The sequence below is a fragment of the Alexandromys fortis genome, unplaced genomic scaffold (assembly GCF_014885135.2).
Source record: "Alexandromys fortis isolate MF-2015 unplaced genomic scaffold, M_Fortis_MF-2015_v1.1 scaffold_52, whole genome shotgun sequence".
Lineage (NCBI taxonomy): Eukaryota > Metazoa > Chordata > Mammalia > Rodentia > Cricetidae > Alexandromys > Alexandromys fortis.
This window is the reverse complement of record NW_026067929.1, coordinates 4,832,009-4,847,663: the sequence shown is the minus strand read 5'-3', so window position 1 is coordinate 4,847,663 and position 15,655 is coordinate 4,832,009.

Below are 15,655 nucleotides of genomic sequence, written 5' to 3'. Positions count from 1 at the left end.
GACTTCTCTACTAAGCTTCCTTTTCCCAGAATTTTCTTCTGTCTACTCCGCCTACCTAATTTTCTGTCCTATGAGGGCCGAGGCAGTTTCTTTATTATTACAAGACCCACCTCCATCAGTCTATTTTTTGTGAATCCTTGGTGCACTGGGACATTAAACAGTATTAGGAAAAAATAGTGCTTGTGAAAGTTGGTGTGGGACCTTTGGTTCCCAATTTTCTACTTCAAAGAAGTAGCAGAGAAACAGCCTATTTTCAACTCTGGTTGAAGCACTAGACTTCTATTTTCTTTTAGCCTTTTTGTTTTCAGTAAAACTGTAATTCCTGACAGCATCTTCTTTGCTCTACCTCTCCCCTGCTCCCTTCCCTCCTCCAGAGCTGGCGTCTGCAGGTGTTTTGACAGATGCCTGGCTCCAACCAGCGCCCATAGCGAGCACGGATGTTCCCGGCAGTTCATGTTCCTGCTCAGGCTATTAACAGCTCCTTAAATGGGCTCACCAAGACTCAGTTCAGCCCCAACTGGCCTTTTCAAGTTTGTCGGCCTGGGGTGGGGATGTTGCTGGCACTTTTCGAAGCTCTTGGAACTGTTTTCTGCATTTAGCTGCTTATCATAAAAATTCCACCCTGGTTAGGAAAGAAAGCCGACCTGGCCCTAGAATCAAGACAACAAAAAGAAACTTTTATAGTTTATCATTACTGATCCTTTTTAGTGAGCCCCTTTGGAACCCAAGAGAAGAGAACTCAAATTGAAAAGCAGGGCAAGAGGATTGAAGCAGAGGGTGGATATAACCCCACTGTGTGCTAAATGGAGAGGGTGCATATAACCCCACGGTGTGCTAAATGGAGAGGGTGCATATAACCTCACTGTAGACTAAATAGAAAGGGTGTTTATAACCCCACTGTGTGCCGAGTAATTTGCAGTGAATTAGCTACCTCTAAATATTTGACCATGGCCATACTAGTTTCTCAGCCACTTGCTTCTAAGATGTGCACCATCTCAATGGGCACAGCTGCTATTGTGTTTTCTAGAACCCCAGAGGGAATGCTGTGCCCACCAGTGCCCTCTATACATCCGGTTGGCTATTCGACTGACTGCATCAGGAACCGCATCATGGGGGCTGTGGCCACAGCATTCTTAAAACTGGGGTCAAGTGAATTTGCTGTTGAGCTCAGGAATAACTCAGAGGCTGGCTGCTTCCTGTCTGGTGACAGGCTGGGAAGGTTTATCCTCCTTGCCGCTCCCCCTCCCCCTACTGCACAAGTGGAGCCACTAGGTGGCTGATGGGATGGGAGCAGAAGACACTTGATTACATGGCCTGTGTGGCAAGCTGAGCTTAACCTCTCAGCCTTGTGTCTCATTTTGTGGCAAATGCATTTTAAAATCATGGCAATTATTGAGTTTCCTTGATTCTAAGATGTTACTGATTGTAAAACATGTTATCTTTTTAATGACAGTCGGGAGGGGCAGGGGAGAGAAAGAAATACTGCTTAAAATATGCAATTTGACTACAAAGCACACTTCAAATTTTCGAAATGATCAAGGTGGTAAATGGGAAAATGTTTCAGCTGAGCAATTGCGTTAGCAGGGAAGATTTACTGCCCCCGTTTAGAGCGCGGCCAGCTTCTCGGGCAGCAGGAGAGGCATTTTTTTTTCTTCTGCAGGTTAGTTATCCCTTTTCCTGGCAGTGGTTTTGGGTCTGCAATTACCGGAGTGGGCAGAGGCCAGCAGCTCCCACCGCTCCTGAGGGGCGATTTGTGGCTGTCATCTCTCGCCGTTGTCTGTTCTGCCGCCCACCTAGCTAGTGCTGAAACCCCACTGGTGGGCCAGCGTCCCCGGGAGAGTGAATTTGCAGGAAGATAAATTCCCTCTTCCCTGCCTACATTTGAATGCTATTGTGAGCCCGAATAGAATACAGATCACTCCCAAATTGAATTCTGTGTACCTGCTCTGCTAAGTAGAAAATTGCATATCAAATAGCAGTTCCTCAACTCGCCTCTATCTAGAACTTGCTTACTACCGTTTTCAACGTTCTCTGTCGTACAGGCACACGAACTCTCTGGCACCCTCACCTCAGAACCTTGGGCACTTTCTTTGGGAACTATTTTTCACTGCCAGCTTCTCCTCGCGCCCCCTGCAGTGCTCTCGAAAACACTGTTTATCGGTCCCAGCACTGTGCATCCTGTGCTGGAGAGGCTGGATTGTGCGTGCTGGGTCTCTCACTCGCGGTGTCCAACATTACGGCCACTGAACAGCAGGTGACCAACAAATGTATGTGGACATCGGGACTTCGTGAATGCAGGGAGAACTGGCAGGCAGAAGAACTCCTAAAGCCTTTTCATCGTGTAGCCTTTGGCCTGGAGGGGAGTCGGAGGCCCCTGCTTTTATTCGTATGATGTGTGCTCAATGTGCTAATTAGCGTGTGATTGGCATTTCTCCACGACATAATTCCTCATTAGACCTCTTGTCTCTTTCTCCTTAAACTACTTAAATGTTGTGGCCCAGGGACGCCTGGGGTGACTGTCTGAGCCAGTGCAGCTGTGGCAGTCCCCTCTAGTCTCCAGACAGCTGCAGGATCCAGCAGAGGGAGATGCCAAACACAGAGTGAAGAAACACAGACACCGGCTCTGAGCCTAGGATCTGTGCCAGGAGTGGGCAGCCTGGATGTGTCCGGGTACCAGAGCACTCTATGTCAACAGGAGACCCGGCAAGTCCTTCAAATCTCCAAAAGTGCTTTGGTCTTTAGCATTAGTGCCCCGTTCCTTTGATCCTGAAGCTTCTATTCTGAGTCGTAAGTAAAATACAGTTTCACAGCTATGCATAGCGATGCACACCTTTAGTTCCGGCACCGGAAGGCAGAGGCAGGCGGATCTCTGTGAGTCTGAGGTCAACCTGGTCTACATAGTGAGTTTAAGATAGCTAGAGCTACAACAGTAAGACCCTGTCTCAAAACAAACAAACAAAACAGAACAAAACAAAACTTCAGAAAGAAAACACTAAAATTTGCTGATCTCTAGCAGGAAGAGTGAGGGTGGAGGAGATGAAGTGTGTACCAAAGAAATTAAAACTCAAACCTAGATTCTGTTTGGAGATGGTTTGCCAGGACCTATGTTCTGGACTGAATATGGCAAGACGCAATAATGTGATATGGTAGAAATCTCCCTCAGCAGAGGTCTGCTTGATGGACAGGGGCATTGCAAAAGAACTGCTTCATCCACTGTTGCTCTTAGCCTCTCTGAGGTTCATGGTTTAGTTGGGAAACTCCCCCCCTCCCCCAGGACGCTGTTCTTTAAGGTGCTGTGTGAGGACAGTGGCAAAAAGACAAACTCTGCTAGTTCTCCGTGAACCTAGGTCAGGATTATCATAGCGTACACTGTGAGAGGCTAATCCATCTTCCCTCCTGCCTTTGTGGCTTCCGTGTTCGTGAAGATTCTAAGGATAGCGGCCACCTCTGGGCACTGTTTTATATTCTGTAGTGCTGTGTTCCCTGGTCATCTCAGCTGAGAGATGTATGTGTTTCCTTCCCCTCTTTGATGTGCCAAGTGTTCACTGTTTCTAAAGTTATGCTGTGGTAGGTTGTGTGTGTACCATCCCGACCACTTCTGACCACTGTCGCCATTTTGAGTGTGCACTTCAGTAGTGTTTAGCATATTTCTTTGCTTTAAGAAGCCCTGTAGAATGCCGTCATCGTGTGTGTGTGTGTGTGTGTGTGTGTGTGAGAACTCTGCACCCACATACTCCCTGGCCTCTACCATCCTACTTTCTATGAGTCTGACTGTTCTGTACACTTACATGGGAGGATTTCAATAGTCACTGTATTTCTGTGTTCGAGAGAATGTCCTTAAGTTCCTCCAGGTTGTACCGCCACACAGGATTTCCTGTCTGGTAAAGACTGAGTCGTATTGTAGTCCGCACATGCATCTCATTTTGTTTATCTGTTGGTTTGTCAGTGAGTGTTCATCTGCTTCCATCCCTTGGCTGTGTGAACAGCTAAGGCGACTACGCAAATATGTCATTGAAATACTGCCTCGAATTCTTCTGACTGCATCCCAGAAAGAGGATGACTGGATCATATGGCTGTTCCAGTTTACATTTTTTTGAAAATGGAACAGCTACTATGCTAGCCATAATGGTGGCATCATAGTCATTTCGACCCATGGCAGTTCCCGTTTGTCCGCATTCTTTTTGCCAACACTTGTTATTTTCTACATTTTTTGATAGTAGCTACCCTAGTGGGTGTTATTTTGGTTATATTTTTAATGAATTACATTTCAAGACACAGTAAAGGGGTAGTGTGTTATACAAGGGGGCATTGAGCTTAAAGACGGAAGAAACACTTCTAGTGTCTCTTTCCATAGTTTAAGCAAGTTATGTCAAAATATTATTTTCATAGCTCTTTGGGAAACAATTTAGCCCTCTCCAGCGAGGACACTCCCCACGCAACTCATACTTCAGTGTGATTTTCACAGGCATCTTTTGTTCTCTATGGAAGTAAGTATGTTTTTTTTTTCTTTTCTGCATGGGTGGTGAGTGATCTTTCTATTGAGTGGCAGGACAGAACACCTGTTTTGGCATGTAATTTACATGTAGTAGGTACTAGTGGGTAGGATTTCATGCTTGAACAGAGTGGATTTCCTGGTGGACACTTGTCTTGAGGACACAAAGAAGAAACCTTCATCCCTTGAGCCCTGGTTGCCCTCCAGATGCTTTGTTGATATGGACCTATGGGCTTTAGAGACTGCTAACAGTCTACCATCCTTCTTAAAGTGTGTACAATGGTGGTATGGACAAATATGTCAAAGACGCAGGGCATTTGGTTTAGAGCCTTGTGGGTAGTGATGTGGGCTATTGCAGTGCAGACAGACACAGAAATAATCTTGGTTGGCCTGTCTGCCCCAGTACTTCCATCTTGGGGTACACCCACTAAAGCCCATCTACATCAACATGGGGTTCACCTAGGATTTCCACAGTCCTCACCTCTGGATGTCTTCTCTGACCAGGGGACTGGGGATATGGCTCAATTGGTAGACTCCTTCCTTGCTTGCATTAAGTCCTGGGTTCAATCCACAGCATTGCATACACTGGACACTGTCGCATCACCTGGCATTCTAGGATGGTGGGGGCAAGAGGACCCCCTCATCGCTGATACAGCAAATTTGAGGCCAGTCTGGGCTCCATGAGACCAGAAAGCAACAGAATACAACAAAATACCCCAAAGAAGCTAACGTTGGATGCAGTTTGTTGTTGATCTTTTCTTAGGAACCTTCGGTCTCAGTCTCGCAAATAAAATTTTCTTTAGCGTGTCAGCGATCAAAAGATGTGGATGAAAAAAAGTTATTACAATTTCTCACTTGGAATGGTGCCGATGATGCCAAGAGTCTTCTTCCCTTTCTTAGTGCCGGTATTTGTGGCTGTTCAATTAAACAGCCACCCAACAGTAGCGAGCCCACCACTATTTCTAAATGTTCCATCTTGGTGTTTGTAGCTCTCCATATGTTTGAAGTATGACATAATCCTTATGGAACACATTCAAGTTGTTGCTTCCCAACTTCAATAGAGGCAGTTCAGTCTGTCTCCTCTTAGACAAATGGTTAATGAAAAGGTAGCTGAACGATCATTTTCTTGTAATATGCAATTCTGTCTCCTTAAATACAGGAGCCTGACAGAGCCACTCAGCAGTTAGTACTTTCTGTCTACCACTGAACTCTCTCTGACCCCCAGAAACTAACAACTGGGGAGAAAAGAGAGGGAGAGGGGGAAAGTCAGCTAAAAATAAATGCTCACCTGTAATGCATATTACCCTGGGAACTGAATGGAAGGTGTATTTTACTTGATTTTTTTTTCAGATAGCGTACGAATAACTGCCTTCTGTTGCCAAATGTATTTTTAAGGGTTTCGAAGCATTTCGTGATGTTGATTCAGTGTTTGGAAACTGGTGGGGTTATCTGAAGGATTCAGAGAGTCCCCAGCTTCTCTCTGTCACCCTGTGCCAGCGCGTTGGGCTGTGGCCTAGATGCACAATGGCACCTTCTGCCTGCACCGGAGGAGGGGAAAACAGAAAGTTTGTTCATCCATCCCAAGACAGCGTGAAATTTAATTTTATACTATAGTTTTCAATATCTTCAAGAGTTTCTCGAATAGAACCAAGCAAAGCCGGCCTTATCTCCCACCCAGTGGCATTGTCAGGGTGTGGCCTAGAATAGTGATTGGTAGATCTTGTCTGCTCCCTGCCAATCCTGGATCTAGGCCAGCTGTGCACATCTGGGTGGGCAATGTCAATCACTTCCGTTTGATAGATGGAGAGAAGTGGGTCAGAGAAGTTAATGAACTCTGTCAAGGTCACCCAGGAGGTTTGTGGCAGAGCCAGTGTTTACACTTGATCTCGTACCCGTGAAGCCGTCATCCAAGCGGGCGGCAGCAGACGGCTCCTCCTGTGTTCCTGGTGACTGTCGGGCTCCTTGTTCACACTGCACTTTGTGCCCAGTTGTCCCAGCTGACTTGAACTGCTGGAGCTGGGACTTGCATGCAACGTTAGATGCGTTGGCGTCTGGTGCTGCCCGAGGTTCAGAGCCGTCGTTAGTGAATGTGTGAGCGTGGAGGGCAGTGAGAAAGGAGGAGCCGTGTTAAGGCTGGGGAGATGGGATGGGTGAGAGCACTGTGGATGGTGACATGCACACATCTAAAGAACCACTGCCTCTAGCGAGCCGTCGTGGCTCAGACCTTGTGGTAGACTTCTACGTGCCGTAGAGCTTGGCCCTGTTGCCAACGATTTCTAGAAAAGCCCCAGCCCTAACGCTTAAAACACATTGCTGTAATTCCACTCTCCATAAAGTGATCTTTAAATTGTGTTTTGAGGCTGGGAAGTGCGCATCGGTGACATGCTTAACTGTATAGCCTCCGCAAAACAGGAATCTAGACCCATCTGTATGCAAATACGATGCTTCAAGTTCATTATTGTTATTAGGAAATGGAAATACAGCCAGAGCAGAAATCACAGCGCGTTTCCCTCCGTCTAGGCGGTGCTTTCATAGCTGGAGCTCCTGAAGGACTTCGTGCATTTAGTAACCCATTACAATGAATGATTTTATATCCTAATGTAAAATCAAAGGGATTCAAGGATCTGCCTAGAAGATACACTTGCTTAAACCTCTACCAGTGTCTCTGCTGGCACTGCTAGCTAGGCTAGTGGAGGATTATGGGACAAGAAAATATCCAGGCCATATGAACACTTTCTAAATTTTGGTGTGTGTATTTTTTGAGCAGGTACTAAGCTGAGTTTCTTGCCTTTTGTATGACACATCAGACCCAAAGACAATGGGCAAACCACTCTTAGAGGTGAGCACTGTCAATGCCTTGTTTTTTCAACCTCCTCTTTTCTCTTCTCTGATGAGCGTTCCTGGCTTCTGGCTCTCATGTCTGTCTCAGTTATGGTTTCTATTGCTGTGAAGAGACACCATGACCATGGCAACTCTTAGACAGGAAAACTTTTAACTGAAGCTGGCTTCCAGTTCAGAGGCTTAGTCTATTGTTGTCATGGCAGGAAGCAGGATAGCATGCGGGCAGACATGGAGCTGGAGAGGTAGCTGAGATCCTCAGGCAGCAGGGCCTAAACTGAGCTTCTGAGACCTCAAAGCCCACCCTCCAGTGACATATTTCTTCCAGCAAGGCTGTGTCTCCTTATAGTGCCGCTCCTATGAGCCTACAGGGGCCATTTTCATTCAAACACTAGTGTCTATCAGTTTCCTGTCTACGGCCCCATCAGGCAGGATTTATTGTGCCCACCAAGGCATCCCCCAGGTTGTGTGGCATCCTATGCAAACATCCTTTCATGTGGCTCTTGTCCATGTGAACTCTTCAGCTCTAGAACATGTCCCGGAGGAAATGAGGTGTGACTTTTAGCCTTGTCCCATGGATGCTCAAGCATGGAAGACTTAGAAAATAGCAAAAGAAAAGATATTTGCTTAAAAATTCATTATTTTATTTAAATAATATTTTATCTAATATTCATACTTGCACATTGTATGTTTGGATCAAATCCACCATCCATTCCCTCCCCACCATTCCTCCCCCATCTTCTACTATTTTTCCCTCTCAACTTCACGTGCTTGCTGTCTCCATTGCTTTCTCTCTAAATACCCAGAGTCCACTTAGCGCTGCAAGTGGTGTAGAGCCATCTATTGGGGCAAAGGTGGCCTCTTAGAGCCCTCATCGATGGGGGGGATACATCACTCTCGCACGCTATCTTCCAGAGAAAACCATTTCGAGACCATGAGGCTTGTAAATAAGGCCTTCGTGTCCCCTCAAAGCCGGGGAAAGCCTGCGTCCCTGCCTCTCCCTGAAATACTTTTCTCCATCATGAGGTACATGCTGAGGCCCCCCCCCCCCAACATTTGGAACCTGTTGTGCCTCTGCTGCTCAACCCATCTCGCCACCAGCACTCAGCGCTGCGCTGTACCGTTTCCGTGTTGTGCCCACATGGTGCCTACTCCAGGTACGTGCCCGTGAGAACCGCTGCAGAGTTGTTGTGTATTTCACTCCTCCAGTAGGTGGCAGTAAACGGACCGCTTCCAACTAAGGTCAGGCTTAGGACGGAGGGATGACTTGCAGGAAAGGGCTGTGTGGGTTAGGGAGGCCTTGGAGTACCTCCAACCACAGCGCTCCACCGTCCCTGCTCTTCATCTTGAGAAGCACCTCCATTCCTTCCTAGCTGGCTCCGTTTACTCTTTCAAAAGTATTTTGAACGGCTGTAATGCGCTGGAACTCATAGAATTTTGAGGGTCTCATAAAATATCTCGACTCCTGTTAGAGGCCGTCTAATGAAAACTTCTGGGGGCTCTTCCCACTCTGTCTGGCATCCCAACCCCTCTGCATCCCAGGTCACAGAGTATGAAGAGGAAGTACAGTGTTGTCTCCGTGGTGAGCACTGTGTCCCACTGGTTCTCCCAGGAGCCACTGGGGCTTCCTCAGACCAGAGAGGAGGGGGTGCTTTTTGTGGAGTTGTAATAGTTGACGCTGTGTAGCTAATGGTCCTTCTCTGGCGCTTGGCTTTGGGAGTGGTCTGCTATTGAGTAATCTTGACTAGTGTGGTAGATGTAAGCACGACTTGCCCTTTAATAGACCTGAGTTCAAGCTCCAGTGTGGTCCCTCATTAGCTTAGAGACCTTAACTTAACAGCTCAATTTCTTGTCCTGTAAAGCGTGACATAAGATAGTTGTGGCCATCTCTCCTGCTGGGCGTGAGGCTGCAGGACATGCACAGAGCCAGCGAGCCATGCTGGACACACACAGTACTTGGTGACCCTTGTGTTACTCCCAGGACCCTGTGGCAGTGCAGGGAGCAAAGCTGTGGGCTAGAAAATAGGCTGCCCGATCCCATCTCTGTGAGCTGTGTGATCCTCTGGACATTATGGACGTTCTTCTTGTGAAGTGGTTTCCTCATTTCTTACATGGGGACAACAGTCTCTTCCTTACAGGAGTGTTGTAAGGATGAGATTAAAGGCAGGATCCACAGAAGAGATGCTCAGAGCAGTGACCAAATGGTGGCCTCCAGAAAGATGTCTGTACGCTTAGCCCTGGAACTTGAGAAGGTCACCTTATGTGGGGGAAGGGTCCGTGTGGCTATAATCAGGATAAAGGTGTTGAGACCATCCCATCTTGGGGTTTTCCAGCTGGATTCCTAATCCAGGGACAGGCACCCTTGGGGCGGAGGACAGAGACACGCGGGGATGATGCAGATCTAGAGGGATGCAGCCAGAGATGGGGCATGTTCGGAGCCCGTGTGCTGCAAGAGACAAGGAACAAGCCTACGGAGCCTTTGGAGGGTTGCAGCCCTGCCTAGCCCTCCATCCAGGCTTTTAGTCTCGGGAGCTGAGGGAGAATGTGTGTTCTCTGAAGCCACCATTTGCTGTGGTTTGCCTCAGGGACCTGTGGCTCAGGATTGTTACAGATGTAATCCTTACTGTTGCTGGAGGGCAGAGGAGGTAGGCAGACATGCTCCTGAGAGGGTAGAGAGGCTGGGATGAACGGGTCAGGTCCCCTAGTGGCCTGGGGTGGGTTGATAAACATTTCAGTAAAGGTCAGTAAGCTAATTATTTTCTGTCTTTTCTTTTTTGGTTTGGTTTTTGAGATAGGGTGGATAATATAGCTCAGGCTGACCTCAGACTCACGGTGTAGCAAGATGGTCTTGTGTGTCTGGCCTTCCCGCCTCTACTGCCCACATGCCGAGGTTATAGGTGTTTGCCCCCACACTGGGTTTGCTAATGATTCTCTTTACCATTCCACAGCATTCTATCATAAGAGCAGCTCCCAGCAATGGGACAATGGATTTGGTCTGTCTGGGAGCAGTCACTGGCTTTTGCCATAGGTGGTATTTGCGGAGGATGGATGTGAGCTGGGCCAGTTCCAGGATGGTTTGTCACTTTCTGCCATGTAGTTTACAGAATGCAGAGTGATGAGAAACCACAGCTAGAATAATTTTACAGCTGTCACAACTAGTGACAAAATGTGCAGATGTCTCCTTTGCAGCATGGCTCCCCCCTTCACTCTTCTAGTGACTTTTGATTATTAATTTTTCACAAATGTGTCAGTCTACGGCCAATTAGACATCAAGTCCTGGTCTTTACTCACAGGTAGTTTGAGAAGATTTCAGATGGGTTCGTGATCCTAGAAGAAGGTTACTATGGAAGCAAATTAAGCTTCCTTGTCTCTCTTGCCTGCCTTCTGTATTATGAGTCTGCTGAAAGGCCTGCTTCTGAACCCTGACCACACCGGCGTCATGGCTGGGGACTTCATAGTCTCTACACCCGCTCTAGTAAGTTACCCACTGTGTGGCATTTTCTCATAAAAACAGGAAGTAGACTACAGCATGCCATTGTAGGGGTCATTAGGAAGATGCCCAAGACTTTACTGGACCCTGGAGGCAGCAGCCCTGGACCCAAGGATGGGACATATATATGGAGCAATCTTGAATTTGTAACTGCAAATAAAACCAAGATGTCAGTTTAGTCAAGGAGAAGGTGGCCTGGCCAGAGATCCTCCAGACCCGGAGGATGCACCAGTGCAGTACAGTAGAAGAGAATGACATCGGATGGGTCCCTGCAATGAGAACTGTTTCTCTATGTGATCTTGTAGTGATGAGATTCTTGGGATTAACTATAACTATGAACCAATGGATTGACTCTATAGAAGTTGACTTCTCTCTCAAGTCAAAGCTGCATAAGGATATTCCGGTTGGTAACTTAGGGATCCAGGCTCCTTCCCCAGAGAAGGGGGTACACCTATGCATTAAAACTGGGGTTCCAGGGCCAGAGTGGTGAAAGTGATGGCTTAGCCCCATTATTTGTATTCCCATGTGGCTGGTGAGAACAGAGTGTTGCCTTTCACCCGTTTCATCAGAGCTATTGAGAGGCTACAGGTGTTTTCTATTGCATCAAGATGTAATTTGCACCAGGAATGAGGTGGGGGCTGGGTGATTCCTTAGGAAGATGCCAGGTTCTGTTAGGGAGGAGCTTGGGCACTCAGCTCAAAGATATGTCTAGCCCAGGCCCAGGACAAAAGGGTCCTCATGGAGGGTAGGCGGTGCTAAATCCAGGTATCAGCACACTAATGGCTTTTTGTAGAAGGCAGAACCATAGGTATACTATTGGGGACTTTGCACTGCCAGTGCACACACCAGAATAGATATGGGGACAGGCTCATCTCCTCTGGAATCTTGGTGGTGTGTGTGCCAGTGGGATTGTGTGGAGCACACTGCTGGCATGGAACCCAGCAGCCAGAACCCTGCTCTCCCGAGAAGACAGATGCCAGTGGAACTCTTGCCCAGTCCTTCTGTCTCTCACTGACAGTTTCTGAAGGGCAGTGAGTCTGAAGGACAGTCCATTTTGAGATACACGTGACCCACTTTTTCAGTGTGGATAATGGATGCCAAACCTGGGCCTCGCACCGACTCTAAGAAAGGGAGCCAGGATAGGTGCGGACGGGAGCTCGTTCTTGTCTCTCAGGGAAGCTTCCTTTTCCGCTTGTCCCTTAGTCATCTTCTGTCTCACTGAATTCAGAGAGTCCCACATCTGGGGGATGCTGTGTTCTTACCCATGCCCTCTACACTCAGTATGGGTAATCGCCAACAGGTTTTCCCTCTCCGCATCTCTGAATTCACCAGTGCCCTGTCACCTACACGTGAGCGTGGAAACGGAGGCATGGGATGACATAAACCCCGAACTGGGGTAAGTTCCAGAGCATGCAGGGCCAGGAGTCTCCGGGCATACGCCTTCCCTCTGGAGCGGCACTGCCTCTGCCCTCCACCTGGCTGCGGATGGAGCCATGCCGATGCCGTTCATTAGGGGCAGGTGCGGGAAGCCAGGCCGAATTCTGTGAGAGCAGGAGGATTTCCGCTTGTCTGATCCAGCAGTCGTAAGCAAGCCTCTAGTAAATAAATAGTTGGGTTCCCAGTGAAATTGCCTAAGCTGGAATCTGTGCCTTTAGAAGAGCTATGAGTAATGACCAGGACAGAACATCCTTTTATTCGAACCCAGATAATTTCAACCGCGATTGTAGCGATGTGAGAAAGCCCCAGCTAAGTGTGTTCTCTGGGTCATAAATTCCTTTTCTCCCCAATGTCCCGGCCTTATCTGGAGACTCTTGGCTGTGCGCTCTCTTTTCACTTCTGTCTTCCTTATTCACCGAGCTCCTTTCTCTGATTTCCCTTGCTCAGCAGCTGCGGCTGAACGGAGCCAAGAATGCTCGGTTAGGGAGGCCAAGAAAGACGCTGGCTGGGACTGCCTCGCTTTACCTCCCTGGCCAGTTCTTTCTCAGCACACTGGTCCCCTTATGTAACTCTGGCCCTTTCAGAGCCAACTTGGCCACAGCTGGGTTGAAGAAAAAGTCCGTGGATGACAACTTCAGATGACAGAGTCCCAGTTGGCTTTCATTTGCTGCTTTTAAAACTAAGTATTTTGCACGACTTTCACCCTAGTGTGTCCTTCAGCTGCGACTGCGGAATACTCCAAACTGTACCATGATTATTATTATTATTATCATTATTATTTTAGACAAGGGACAGGGTGATCAGATGCATTTTAACGTAGTGAGTTCACTGCATCTGTCTTCTTGAGCAAGGGATTTTGCTCCTGGGGCGGTGGAGGGAAAGCGGGGTCTGTAGCTGGTCTCTCGCTAGCCTCAGATCTCATGCTGTGTGCTGGCTGGGGAGGGCGGCTGCCTTCTTCACATAACTGAACCTGTCCTGGACACTTTGATTGAACCTGAAGACACCCGAGGCTACAGAATTAGCTGTTCAGAGGAGCAAAGAGAAGCCAGGCTTAGGGAAGACCGAGGACAGGCAGAGCAAAGCCGGGTAAAGAGGAAGGAAATGCCATGATGGTAGAATTAAGTCCAAATATATCAGCAGGACAACGTGAAAGTGAAACCAGGCTGAAGAAGAATGCACAGCAAGTCGAAAATTTAACAAAAGAGTGTAGCAATATTCATATATTCAGATGCATTATAACTCAAGGTGAAAGGTATTTAGGGTAAGTCAGACAGTCCATGCTCACGAGTGAAGATGTGCCCAGAAGGGATAGTGCTTTCCAGACTGTTTTCACCTCCTCCCTCCTCCCCAGACAGGGATGATTGACAGATTGGAAGGACTTGGACATGTCCTTTCTCAGTAAGATAAATAGTCACCATGGACATATTTATACACTTTAATTCCTGAGATCCCTTAATCTTCTCTAAATATTGTATTTGGGAAAATAGGTAACCACAGATGTGATTAATTTACGAATCCTGAAATGAGATCATCCAGGTGGGCTCTCAGTGCTATTATTGCAAGGATACCTGTAGGAGAGGGGCCCAGGAAAAGTGGGTTCACAGAAGGGGAGACAAGACTAGACAAAGATGGAAGTACAGGGAGGCCGGGTAGCTGTAAGCCAAAGAACGCCAAGGGAGGTGGGCAGCCTCCTGAGAGGTCATAGGACAAATTTTTTTTCCCAGAATCTCCCACAGGCATGGCCACCCTGTGAGGGATAGCTATAAATGTGTCCTACAACTAAACTCTAAAGTTATTAAAACATGCTTCCCCTCCCCTGAAATTTTCGCTGTAAGTCAGTTGTGTGGTTTTGAGAAAGACCGCTGTAAATGACAATGGGAATTCCCAAAGGAATGACATGCTTGCGGGAGCTGAAGCTTGCTGACATGTTGTTATGGATTTCTGACCCAGTGCTACGTTTGTGGTCATTTGTCATGGTAGCCATGGGAAATGAATGTAATTACAAAAACCTAACTTACAGGCGCTGGAGCTATGACTCACTTGCTGATCTTCCAGAGGACCTGAGTTTGTTCTCAACACCCACACCAAGCAGCTCACAACTACTTGTAACTTTATCTCTAGGAACTGAAACCCTCTTCTGCCTTCCTCACCTGCCTGCACAAACATGGAACACACATAGAGACATACACATAAAAAAATTTACAGAAAGGGTAAGGCAACTGTTGGCATGAGAAAATCCCAAAGGCTCCTGTGTAGGGAGATTTTTTTCTCTGTTCTTCTAGCCAGCACCCAAATAAACGATACGGAGACTTATTAATTATGAAAGCTCGGCCGATAGCTTAGACTTCTTTCTAACTAGCTCTTACAACGTAAATTAGCCCATTTCTATTCATTTACTTGCTGCCACGTGACGTATGACTTGTCACCTCATCTTCTACATGTCACGCTTCCACTGTGTCTCCTCATGATTCTGCCCTTCTTCCCAGTGTCCTCTCTGCTCTGAAAATCCTGCCTAGTCATTGGTTGTTCAGCTTTTTATTAACTCAATCAGAACGACACATCTTCACAGTGCACAAAAAAATATTCCACAAAACTTCTGGAAAATGGTAAAGGGAAATATTAATAAGTTGAATCCCACAGTTTTATAATAATATGTTTTAAAGCACTATATAGTTGGTTCAACAAGGAATATCTAGCTGTGTATTCAACTACTACTCTAGTTAATCAGATGGAGAAGTTTCATAATTATCTCAGTAAATGTTGCCTTTTGAGTCCCTTCACAGTAAGCATTCATTCACAACAGAAACACCTAGAAAACTAAGGAAAAGGAAATTCATTGAATTGACAAACAGGAAAAACTATAGACTCCATCAGAGCTAATTGTGTGACAAAATTAAAGTCAAGTAAATTCTCCAAAATTATGTCATAACCAAAATCCAATAACAGAAATAAGAATTGGAAAGGAACAAACACAATTATTATTATTTTCAGATGCTATAATTATTCAATTTGAAAAATCCAAAGTCTCACTTGGCAAATGATTAGAATCAATAAACTACTCTAGCAAGAGCATAGTGTGAGTCGACTGTGTAAAGATCAGTAATTTTTCTTCTGCTGGAATAGGCAAGCAGAAACTGCAGAAACTGTAGTTGAAAGAACATTGTGGTCATAGAAATAACAGAATTATTTATTGGGTACCTGAAATAGACCTGTGCCCATCAGCCATGGACCTAGACACTCTCCTCTCTCTCTCTCTCTCTCTCTCTCTCTCTCTCTCTCTCTCTCTCTCTCTCTCTAATCCATCACTTTAGGATGCCCACCTGCCTGCCTAAAATTGATTCTTTCTCAGCATCCTCTGGTCATGGTATCAAGTTGCTGAAACATGATTGAGTTCCTCT